This window comes from Bos grunniens, chromosome X, assembly GCF_055505025.1.
Source record: "Bos grunniens cultivar Pamir isolate PY7600 chromosome X, Bosgru_T2T1.0, whole genome shotgun sequence".
In the NCBI taxonomy this organism is placed as follows: Eukaryota; Metazoa; Chordata; class Mammalia; order Artiodactyla; family Bovidae; genus Bos; species Bos grunniens.
Window position 1 is genome coordinate 52,492,316 of NC_141194.1, and position 12,704 is coordinate 52,505,019.

The following is a 12,704-nucleotide window of genomic DNA, read 5'->3' on the forward strand; positions in this document are numbered from 1 at the left end:
GAGACCAGGAAGCCAGTTCCAAAAGCTCATCAGGACTCTTGACTAGAAGACAGAGTGGAGAATTGGAATGACCTTCACAGGTGAGTATTCATGTTGAGAGGGGAGTGTGGTATTTTCAAAGCAGCAGTGGAGTTCCAGGAACACCTCCTTCCTCTCCCTCTGGGCCCCACTCTGCCTCTGCAACCCATGGTCACAGGAAGAGCCAGGGTGGTGGTGGGGGACGTGGGTTGCTGAGATCACATCTCAGTGTATGCTCCTTAGACTCCACAGACACTTTAATGTATTCTTCTCCCTGGATGATCTGATCTTCCTCATGAGTGTTCACCCTTCATAATGGTTAGTAACAGGAAAACTCCCACTGAATTTGCTTCTGACTTGAAAGTGTGGTTGCATGCAACCAACTGAATATCCACAGATACAAATACTCAGTCTATTCTGGTGAAAATGCTCTCTACTTCTTTCAGCGATGGAGCAGGGGTATATGTCACTTACAAGGCTCGCAGTCATGTGGGAGAGGGAGTCTATAACAGGCGTACGTTTGTTCCTCACAGAAGCCTCAGTGTTCCCTGAGGGAAAAATGACTGTCCTCTCCTGGCTCCAGCTGTTGATGCTGACCTATACCGCCCATGGGTGGGGGTGGTGGAACTTGCATTTTTGTCTCCCTCCTCTTGCTGTGGACCCAGTGCTCCCTGGCTGAGCCTCAGCCCCCCTGTTGGCATCAGCATACTCCTCTGAATCTGGGTATCATCGTCCAGCCCATCAACAGGCAGGGATGTCCACTCCTCGGCCACCAGGTCCCCTAGCCCATTGCCTGCTTAGGCTTCATCTGGATTCAGTCCCTTTCCACATTTCTCCCTAAAGTGATACAGATCCCTCCCTTGGATCTCACCTGCACCACCTCAGGAATCAAGATCAGCTCCAGAAAATGAAATTCCTAAACTGCAGCCACCCTTCTGCCCAAAGACTCCGTTCAGTCATTGTACACTGTGCCCCTGGAGTCCCAAGTGTGAATAGGATGGAACCCTCCTGTCCCTGGTGTTATTTCTTGTCACACCTCCCTTATCTGAGCTCTCTCACCTCTGCCTGCCACCTGCCTCTGTGGGCCATTCCCCATTGTGACTGGGACGCTCTTTCCTTTGGCTTGTCTTTCATTTGACCCAAGACTTCCCATAAAATACCCAGGTCAAAGGGGGCATAGTGTAGAATGTGTACCTTGTGGAGTTCAGTTAGGATACTTTGGTGTCACATACGCCCCACGCCCCCTGAAATATAAAAACAGAGGGATAAAGAATACAAGAGTCAAATATGCCAAAGATGCCTGAGATGTTGGCTTAGATGAGCACTGAAGAGTGTCTGTGGGATCAGGAAGTATTAATATCAGGATATTAATGATGGCCATGACGAGACCAGTTACAGCGGAGTGACTGGGACAAAAGCTCCACGGAAGTGGGCTAAGGAGAGAATATCTCTGCAGAATTTGAAGCAGTTTTACTTTGAAGGGCAACCGGTAATGTGCCAGTAGCTGCAGAACAGGGTGGAAGATGGTGGGTTTCCCCCTGTGCTGTGGAATGCTGCGATGAAGAGGGAACAGGTTCTGGTTCAGGACAGAGGAGTGATAACTGTAGGTGCAAAGTCCCTGGGAAGGTGCAAGGCATGGGATCCGGAGCAGAGGTGAGGGGCTGGATGTAGTCAGGAGCACACATGCAGAGGGGCAGCTGACTGCCAGGGCAGAAACACGGAGTTTGGGACTGGGAACCTTGAGAAATCCCACGGGATTGCTTCTTCCTTCTCCAAGAATTATTGTCCTGTAGGGTTGGTGTTGATAAGGATGGAGGAAGGTTACTACTGTGTAGTGTAGTAGTGTAGGTAGGTGAGAGTGAAAATAAACAGCAGTTCTACTCTGGCCACGGATTTAAGATAAAACACTTCTGTAAAGTTGTAAAGTTTGCTCCTCAACGCTCTGGTGCTCAGACACAGGCAGGGCGTGGGTAGGCAGGAGGGTGCAAGGAGCACAAGAGATGTGTTTGCAGGGGACAGCTTCCAGCCCTGGCTCAGCGGATCCAGGAGGGGTCTGGCGGGTAGTGTTGAAGGACATGTGGTAGGTGAGGTGGGGGTTTCCAGGGGGTTCTGGTATCAGTGCACTGGCACTAGAGCCAGGGAGCTGGAGGACAGGACATCATGTTGAGGGTGATGAGAAGGGAGCAAGGCTAGAAACAGGAGAGCATGAGGGGCGCGGTCTTTACTGACGCCCGGGGCGGGACCATGGGCAGGGGGATGCTCGGGTGGGGAGGAGGGGAACATCGAAGAGGACGGAGAGTCTCCAGGATGACCGGGTGAGCCTCGTGGGCAATGAGGACGGATCAGAAGAGTGAGGGCTGAGAGAACAGTGAGTGTACCACGGGAGGAACGCGTTCACAGGCCTGGGGTGGGCGGGAGGAGAAATACAGGGGACTTTTACCGGTCCCGCACTTTGGGGGCTTCGGCAGTGGGCGACAGGACCCGGACATACCCGGTCAGGTTCCTCAGTGAATGAAGACTTAGAAACAGGGTCCAGGAGAAAACTCCCAACCAACCTGGGCCAGGAGACTGGCGCGGGGCTCACTGGGTTCCTGCGCGCAGGCCCAGAACCAGCCATTCGGAGCGCAGCCGGGCCCACCAAGCACAGGATTTCCCGGATTCCCTGACTTCCTGCCTGTGTTGCCTTGGTTCCGTGGGCCAGTGGAGAGGAGCCCGCGGTCCACGGGTGGTTTGGCCGGGCCCCTTCGAGAAGGCACCTTCCTTTCTCTGGTCCTAATGGGCATCCCCCTCAACTTCCGCATCCACGCTGTCCAGTCGTCTCCGCGAAAACCCAACAGTAAGGATGGGTTTTCTTTCGGCCTTGTGGCGTTCTGGTTTCTGTGATCTGCAGGTGGCAGTGTTGCTCCAAGTATCGACATTCTGTTTCTCCCCCGCCCTTCGCCGTTGAAAAAACGCGACGAAGCCTTTTGCCACAAGAAGTGGTGTATATTTTTCTCTGCTTGCAGGGGTTGGCTGGTTCAAACTGCAGCTGAGCCCTTTAGACAGCCCTTTGTGGAAACTTTGAACAAACCCATTGACACTTAGAATTACAATAAAATAATATAAGCTGATCGACTGAATAATTGGGGAGGGAGTGAGCTCCCTTATCTTGCTTCTGATCCTAGAGGAAATGCTGTATTTAAAAAGAACTTTATTATGACAGTAAGTTTTGATTTGAAAATGTTTATGTGAAGTGGAAATGAAAGTTGCTCAGTCCTGTCAGATTCTTTAAGACCCCTTGGACTGTGTAGGCTGCCAGGCTCCTCTACCCATGGGATTCTTCATTCAAGAATATTGGAATAGATTGCCATTTCCTTCTGTAGCGGAGCTTTCCAACCCAGGGACTGAACCTGGGTCTCCTGCATTGCAGGCTGACTCCTTACCATCCAAGCCACCTACAATAATAACATGTCAGGGACAAGTGCGAAGCTAAGATCTTGCTGGGTAATTGATTCTGGACACCACCCAAGAAGCAGGTGGTATTACTTCCCTCATTTTTGCCTTTGAGAACTGTGGCACACAGAGGAAGAATCAGCTGCCAAGGTTCTCCAGGTTCCTCCAAGAGTGTCCCTATGTTCAGGTCTCAAGTCTGTCAGATTGTATTTTGCACACTGGTTTGCAGGATGCTTTCCTATCCCCAAGAGAAGAATGAAATAAAACAATGGGAATGAGGGTAAAGTGAAAGTGTTAGTCGCTCAGCCCTGTCTGACACTTTGAGACCCCCTGGACTGTAGCCCACCAGGCTCCTCTGTCCATGGGGATTCTCCAGGCAAGAATATTGGAGTTGGTTGCCATTCCCTTCTCCAGTGGATGTTCCTGACCCAGGGATTGACCCTGGGTCTCACAGGGATTGCACTGAGGCCTCCCGCATTGCTGGCAGATTCTTTACCATTTGAACCTCCAGGGAAGCCCAAATGAATGTAAAAAGCCTGCAAAACTTTTTAAAATGTATAATAACATAGTTATTACAATAAGATGCTAAATGAAAAGGGAGGGTGCCACACAGAAAACAATTCATGTACTGTATCAGTATCATGGCACAACACAATGATAAAGTAAAGCACCTGGAACAAATCAGGTACTTTTCATTTGGTCTATATTTGACCAGATTTATATTGAGAACAGACTGCGGGTCATTTCTTGGTTGATAATGGAAATACTAGTGTGAGGAAATACACAGCCAAAGGTACAGCACCTGTCCTTAGACAGTTCTATTATATTTCCCATTCAGGTAGGGGATCAGAGATGAGAACTATAGCTCTGGGGACTACCTGAGAGACAGATGGACAGACAGCAGATTTCATTTTCACTTCTGAAGAATCTCATGGGCATTTGCTGGGTACACAACATTGAGCTCTGAGGGTGGGGAGGAAAAGTAGATTTCATCACTCCTGTCTCCTGTAATGAAAAGGGAAGCTATTTGTTATTAGGGGAAAGATGTTTGTGAATCACAAGTATGAGAAAGGTCTTATATTCAGAATACATAAGGAATTGGAAAATTGCAAAGGACAAAATGTAGTGAAGGCAGACAGATCCTTTTGTCAGGAATTCAGGTGTGGAAGGAGAAACGAGAAAGTGGCAGCTCCTGGGCATTTTCAAGGTGATGGACGTGGCCTGGTCCTGGTCATGGTGGTGATCACTGGAATTTGCCGTGTGTCAGAGCTCAGAAAGCTTCACACCCAAAGACAAGCAGGCCAGGACTTCCCTGGTGGTCCAGTGGTTAAGAATCTGACTGCCATATATAAAATTAATACACAGAAATCCCCTGCATTCCTATACACTAAAAATGAAAAATCAGAAAGAGAAATTAAGGAAACAATCCCATTCACCATTGCAACAAAAATAATAAAATACTTAGGACTAAATTTATGTAAAGAAACAAAGGACCTGTATACAGAAAAATATAAAAAATAAACTGGTGAAAGAAATCAAAGATAACACAAATAGATGGAGAAATGTATCATGTTCTTGGACTGAAGAATCAATATAGTGAAAATGAGTCTACTACCCAAAGCAATCTGTAGATATATCACAATCCTGAACTACCAATGGTATTTTTCACAGAACTACAAGAAATAATTTCACAGTTTGTATGGAAACACCAAAGACCCTGAATTCCCAAAGCAATCTTGAGAGAGAAGAGTGTAATGCAGAAATCAACATTCCTGACTCAGACTATATTACAAAGCCACAGTCATCAAGATGGTATGGTACTGGCACAAAGACAGAAATATAGATCAATGGAACAAAACAGAAAGTTCAATGATAAATCCCTGCACCTATGAACACCTTGTCTTTGACAAAGGATGCACAAATATGCAAGAGCTAAAACACAGTCTGTTCAACGCATGATGCTGGGGAAATTGGTCACCTATGTGTAAAAGAGTGAAACTGGAAGACCTTCCAACACCATACACAAAAAGAAACTCAACATGGATTAAAGACCTAAATGTAAGACCAGAAACTATAAAACTCTTAAGAGGCAAACATAGGCAGAACACTCTGTGACATAAATCACAGCAAAATCCTCTAGGATCTACGTCCCAGAGTAATGGAAATAAAAACAAAAATAAACAAATGGGACCTAATTAAACTTAAAAGATTTTGAACAGCGAAGGATACTATAAGCCAGGTGAAAAGACAGCGCTCAGACCAGGAGAAAATAATAGTAAATGAAACAACTGACAATGAATGAATCTCCAAAATGTAAAAGAAGCTCATGCAGCACGATATCAAAAAAAATGATCAACCCAATAAAAAGTGGGTAAGTGACCTAAACAGACATTTCTCCAAAGATATACAGATGGCTAATAAACACATGAAAAGATGTTCAGTATCACAGATTATTAGAAAAATGCGAATCAAAACCACAATGAGGTATCATCTCACACAGGTCAGAATGGCCATCATCAAAATGTCTACAAACAATAAATGCTGGAGAGGGTGGGGAGCAAAGGGAACATTATTCCATGGTTGGTGGGAATGCAAACTGGTATTGCTACTATGGAGAAGAGTGTGCAGATTCCTTAAAAAACTGGGAATGGAACTGCCATACGACCCACTGCAGGGCATACACCCCAAGGAAACCAGATTTGAAAGAGACATATGTACCCCAATGTTTACTGCAGCACTATTTACAATAGTTAGGACATTGAAGCACCCTAGATGTCTATGAGCAGATGAATGGATAAGAAAGTCGTGGTAAATATACACAATGGAATATTACCCTGCTATTAAAAAGGAACGCACCTGAATCAGTTCTCATGAGATGGATGAGATGGAACCTGTTATACAGACAGAAGTAAGTCAGAAAGAGAAAGACAAATACTTATATTAATGCATCTATATGGAATTTAGAAAGGCGGTAGCAACGATTCTACAGGCAGGGTAGCAAAGAAGACAGAGACCTATACCACAGACTTTTCAACTCAGTGGGGGAAGGGCAGGGTGGGATGATTTGAGTGAATAGCATTGAAACATACACACTACCATATGTAAAATAGATGACCAGAACAAGTTCAATGCAGGAAGCAGGGCATGGGGATGGAGGTGTGCGGGGAGCGAGCTCCGCCCCTGGCAAAGGTCATGAGGAAGGAGGCTTGGCATACGCAAAGGCGGGATCAAGCCTCAGGAGTCTCCCTGGAAATTCTCAAGCAATCTACCCCCAAAACCAGAGTCTGCCTACTTTCTGCTTTGTGCTTTCACCTACACCTCTGACTTTACGGGGGGCTGTCCCCCACTACCTCTCTAAAAAAAGAGTTAGCTTACAGCTCCAGTTAATAATTCTTGGGTGTGACAGTGTTTCAACCTACAAACTCCTTTGGAAATCCTCTAGCCTGCCTGAATAGGTTTTTCCGGCCATGTGTGACTGTTCAGAGCCTCCCAACTGTGAGAGGCAGGAGATGTTCTAAACTGTCTAAATACAGATTCCTTTGAGCAGTTAAAAAATTGATTAGAAATTGTATCGGTGAAGGGATTTTCACTTCTTGGGCCAATGTTTGCTGCTAAGTTTCCATATCCCTTATCTGCTGTGTCCCTGGCAGTGTATTGATTAATATAATTGGTGTAAATAGTAGCTTTAATGTTTGTAACCTGGGACCCTTGAGTTAATTCTTTTTCTTGTTATAGCCCACCACACCTTTGCTCTGTAGGAATGCAACTTTATCTAATGCTTTTTGGAGGCTGGCGCCTGACTTTAGAATAATCACCTTTAGAGAAAAAGGCCTCTGGGCCAGAAGATGATGCAAATCACCTAAACTTTTGCATATGGTAAGTTTGGAGGAAGAAAGCCTGTCTTACTGCATGACTCTACCCCTTCCCCCATTATCCTCTATGCATAACTTAAGGTATAAAAACTACTTTGGAAAATAAAGTGCGGGCCTTGTTCACCGAAACTTGGTCTCACCATGTCGTTCTTTCTCTTACCTTCTGGCTGAATTATTCAGCCTCTTTTCTCCACTGAATTTCCTCACTGAGCAATCCTTATTTCAGCCATTTTTCTCCACTGAATTTCCTCACTGAGCTATCCTTATTCTATTACTCTTTATATCCTTAATTAATGTTTAATTAAGCAATTGTTTCCTGATCCTCGATGACGCCGTCCCCGCTTCGAATTCACTGGATCCACCAGGGCTGGACCCCGGCAGAGGTGGGACCCCCAGTTCAGGAATAGGGGGACATATATAACTGTGGCCAATTCATGTTGATATATGGCAAAACCCATCAGAATATTGTAAAGAATTATTCTCCAATTAAAATAAACTAATGATTAAAAATAAAAGAATCCACCTGCCAATGAAACGGGCAGGCGTTCAGTCCCTGGTCCAGGCAGTTTCCACGTGCCACAGAGCAGCTAAGACTGTGTGTCACAACTCCTGAACCTGCCTTCTCCAACTACTGGAGCCACGAGCCTAGAGCTCATGATCAGCAACAAGAGCAGTCTCTGCAATGAGAAGCCTGCACACCACCGCTAGAGAGTAGTGCTCCTTCTCCACAGCTAGAGAAAGCCCTCGTGCAGCAACAAAGACTCAGTGCAGCCACAATAAAGAAAGAAATAAGAAAGAAAACCAGGCCGATCTTACTGTATGTTCATTTGAAAAATCCAGTGGTAGATACTGAAGTAGGTGCATCGCTATATTCTTTGAATAATCATATCTTGGGTGAAGCTAACAAAAATTACATCACAGGCTATATTAAAACTTTAGAGCAGCTTCCCAGGCACTGCTTGTTTCTAGAAACTACTTTTCTCAGAGAACTTAATTCGGAACTTTAGTAACAACTGCAGCCTCCAGCACATTCAAGGGCAGGAAACAAAACTCATTAGGAAGACACGGTTCAAATCCTGTGAGTTGCCTGTGACCACAGGCTAGGATGAACACACATCCCAGAAAGAGTCTCTTCACATTTCAGTAACTGATCCTGTATTTCAACCACTTAGTTCAGTTCTTCAGGACCACTGCTCTCCCCTTAAACAAACACTTGGTGTGAAACATTTGGAAAATGACCTCAACCCAATTCACTCCCAACCACTTTCCACATGTCACAAGGAGTCTCTCACAATGATATTTCTTCACCTAGAAAGCCAATTCTCAGATAAGGAAAAGAATTCACACACACCTTGTAAAGAAATAGTAAGATTTTAGAAACTGACTCACAAGTAACCCATGGATCAACATTCTTTTCTCTCTTCTCCCTCTATCCACTCTGAGAAGTGAATATTTGGCCATGCTATCTGCTTTGCCCACCAAGTTTCTCATACCACACACGTGGTGTTAATAGTGAGCCTATACACAAAGGTATTAAAACCAGTTAGACCTATTGAAGTCGGCTACCTGGGGGCAGGGAGGTGGCTGGGGCAATAAATTCATCATCTCATGTCCTTCACCACCCCACCCCATTTCATTCCCTGCTGTCACTGGCCCCAAATGAAAAAAGATATCATACCAAATCTCTCCTTAAATCACCACTGCCTCAAGTTTCCTTCGTTATCTTACATGGCTTCTGAGGCCAGGGAACAGATTTTACCTGAGATAAGTAAAGCTAGAGAGACAACCCATTGGCCAGAGATTCTGTTTGGGAGGTGATGTCTCAGTGTACTGCTTCCCCACTGTGATGAATAAAGTACAAATCATCTTGGCTTGGATCTGGTGCCCCTTTTTTCAGATGTTAGCCACTTGATGGCGGGCTAGTAAGGTACTTGGATACTTGATCAGTAGACTTTCAGTTCAGTTGCTCAGTCATGTCCAACTCTTTGTGACCCCATGGACTGCAGCATGCCAGGCCTCCCTGTGCATCACCACCTCCTGGAGCTTACTCAAACTCATGTCCATTGAATTGGTGATACCATCCAACCATCTCATCCTCTGTTGTCCCCTTCTTCTCCCACTTTCAATCTTTCCCAGCATCAGGGTCTTTTCCAATGAATCATTTCTTCACATCAGGTATTCAAAGTATTGGAGTTTCAGCTTCAGTATTAGTCCGTCTAGTGAATATTCAGGACTGATTTCCTTTGGGATAGACTGGTTGGATCTCTTTGCTGTCCAAGGGACTCTTAAGAGTCTTTTCCAACACCACAGTTCAAAAGCATCAATTCTTTGGCACTCAGCTTTCTTTATAGTCCAACTCTCACATCCATACATGACTACTGGAAAAACCATAGCTTTGATTTGACAGGCCTTTGTTGGCAACGTAATGTCTCTGCTTTTTGATATGCGGTCTAGGTTGGTCATAACTTTTCTCCAAGTAGACTTTAAGGGAATTATATTACCTGGCATAATGGGGAAGCAGGGGGGGAGGGGGGGAGTGCAGTTTCTTCATCCAATCAGTTGAAAAAGCTTAAGAGCAGGGACTGAGGCTTCCTGAGGATGAAACAATTTAGCCTCAAGACTACAGCCTGAGAAACCCTGCATGAGACTCGACATTGCTGGCCTGCTCTGCAGATTTGGGTCTCTAGAGTGCAACCTGGATTTCCAGTCAGCCGACCTGCCCAACGAACGTCAGAACTGTCAGAACCCACAAGCCCATGGTCCAATTCCCTAAAATAAGTCTCTCTCTATTGCCTGTGTTACTCTGGAGAAGCCTAATATACCCCCAGTATGTCACATCTTTCTCTGTCCAATCCAAAAACATTGGCTGAGACACAGTATTATTCCACACCAGATGCTGTGCATTAAAGAAGCTGACAGATAGAGGACACAGCCGTTTATTTAGTGCCTTCCACCTTCCAGGTCATGGGTGCTAGGTCTTTTACATCTGTGATCCCCAGCAGGTCTCCCAAGAAACCTCACCAACAAGTGGACCTATATCCATTTTAAAGATAAGGAATTTGAGGCTGAAGGAGACTGCCTGGGCTGGTAGGGCCTGCACTGGAACCCAGCTTGAGTGTAAACTGTGAACTCTCATATGGAGGGAGACGACATGGGGAAAGAGAGGAGTTTGGGCACAGGTCCCAGAGAGTTTCCACGCCATGGGGGAGCATGGAAACATCACACCGTTATTTTCAGTCCTGGGCTGCTGCTGCTAAGTTGCTTCAGTCGTCTCTGACTCTGTGCGACCCCACAGACGGAGCCCACCAGGCTCCCCCGACCCTGGGATTCTCCAGGCAAGAACACTGGGCATCCCCTTGCAATAGGAGGAGCCTCAATCCACCTGAGGACAACATTACCAGGAACAGAATGATGCACGCAACAGAAGATGAAGTCTGTGAGTGGTTTCCAGGTGGAACAGGTGTAGCAGAAAAGCCAGCCTCCTGGTGAGTGTTCGTCTAGCTGTGAGGAAAAAGCTCGAGGACTGTGGCTGAGAAGGAAGGAGCTCTAGGGCTGGACACAGATGTTTAATGTGACCTTGAAGCTCAGTAGTTGTTACACCAGGGAATATTCCAGCACATCGCTACTAATCTCATTCCATACTCACAAATACAATCTGCTCAGTTCATGTCATTATTCAGAATAATTCACCCGTTTTCAGGTGAGGCTGCTATGGCACAGTGAGCCAATTTAATTTCTCAAGGTGTGATGATAACAAGTGGGAGAACTGGGTGCAAGGAAGGTTGTCTAGAATCAGAGCTAGTGTCCGTACCCACACACTGTATTGTTTCCTCATAAAAGGGAAAAAAGGAAGAAAAAAAAGGAGAAAATGAAAGAAAAAGAATAAAAGGAGACCCATGATGCTTACTGTATTGCGGCATCTACCTTGGACTGTGAGTAAAGAGAAAACTGCTCAAAGAACCTAATCAGAAAGGTAACTGACAGCACACAACATGAAATCAGGGGAATGGATGGGCTCAAGCACAGTGTACATGTACACGGAGAGCAGTGGGAGCACAGAGGAGGGCACAGGAAAGGTACGGAGTAGAAGAAGCTATGGAAGCAAGAGGAAGAGAGGAGAGCAGGGTGACAGGGCTCCTGTGGACTTGCCCAGGACACTGATCAGCAGGATCAAAGCGTCCATCCTGCTAATGGCAGGATGAGTGGAAGTTACACCTCTTACCCATGAAATAAAGTAGCCTGGCTATCCGAGCTGTATTCATCCAACAAGTATCCCCCCAGCGCCCACCTGGTCATCAATGCCCTCAGCACAGTGCTGAAAACAGCCATAGCCTAGGACAGAACTCAGTCTCAGGAGGTAATGCATTGTCCAAGATATAGAATAAATAGGAAGCCAAGTGGGAAGGGATGGACACTAGACACTCCTGTTCGACAAATGGTGAAACAAGTGTGATGAGAGCCTTGGCCTCAGGAGCCAGCATAGGCTGGGATCAGAGGGTCAGGAATGGGCTTCACCTGGGGGTGGGATAACATAGAATATTATTGTCCCCACTTGCAGACATGGGAACCGAGGATCAGAGAGGGTGAGCATCTTACTCAAGGTCACACTGCTTGGTAGTGGTCCTGACCATTTTTCATCTGTGTGGGTTGAAATGTGAAGGTTTCTGCGCTATTCATAATACCACTCTCTCAATGTTGTCACCTATTTTAGCTCACAATCACCACGTTACACATTCCCTTGGCTCTAGGTCCTCCTTTATTAGATAAATAATCTTCTGAACAAACTGTAGCTTTCCTGTTAGCACATCCAGTCTGTCCACTTTATAAACAAAATGTCCGTGCAGGGCATGTTGGCTCTACCCAAACTCATTGTTTACACTGAGTTTGTATTGCATCCACATGCAGGGTAAAGAAAATGGATCACTGGGATCTGTAGTTTTACTTACCTATTTCACACAATCTCAAGCATAATTTTAAATGTAGCCAATAATCACTTAAAAAGAGTAGAACCACTTCTTTCCTAAAATGACCACTCATGAAAGAGTTCATTCAATGTCAGTACGTTCTAGGCAGGAGACTAAACCCCTTCATAGGGAGTTGTGGAAATTCATCTCCTTAAGATATGGAAATACTTTTTTTAATACATTTTTACTGTTGCTGGTTCCCTGAGAGACTTAAGCAAGCAATGCCACTTCACTTTTCTGTTTCTGACAAAACAAACAAGCAAAGCAACCTTAACACACAGGAGCATAGACGTATGTAATACAGCCAATAGAGGTGTGTCAAATATAAGGCAATGGTATCAGAAATACAAGGGCTTTCCTGGTGGCTCAGTGGTAAAGAATCCACCTGCTAATGCAGGAGACTGGGGTTTGATCCCTG

At 45.5% G+C, this 12,704-nt stretch overlaps 1 protein-coding gene across 1 annotated transcript in view; it reads left to right on the top strand.

The window, feature by feature from the left end:
- The first annotated feature begins 2,262 nt into the window (after positions 1 to 2,262).
- The window catches only part of LOC147340357 (P antigen family member 3-like), a 68,522-nt gene continuing 58,080 nt past the window's right edge, over positions 2,263 to 12,704 (top strand). The window contains exon 1 of the mRNA XM_086388717.1: positions 2,263 to 2,386. The gene's annotated coding sequence lies outside the window, so the exon portion shown is untranslated. The remainder of the gene's footprint in view (positions 2,387 to 12,704) is intronic.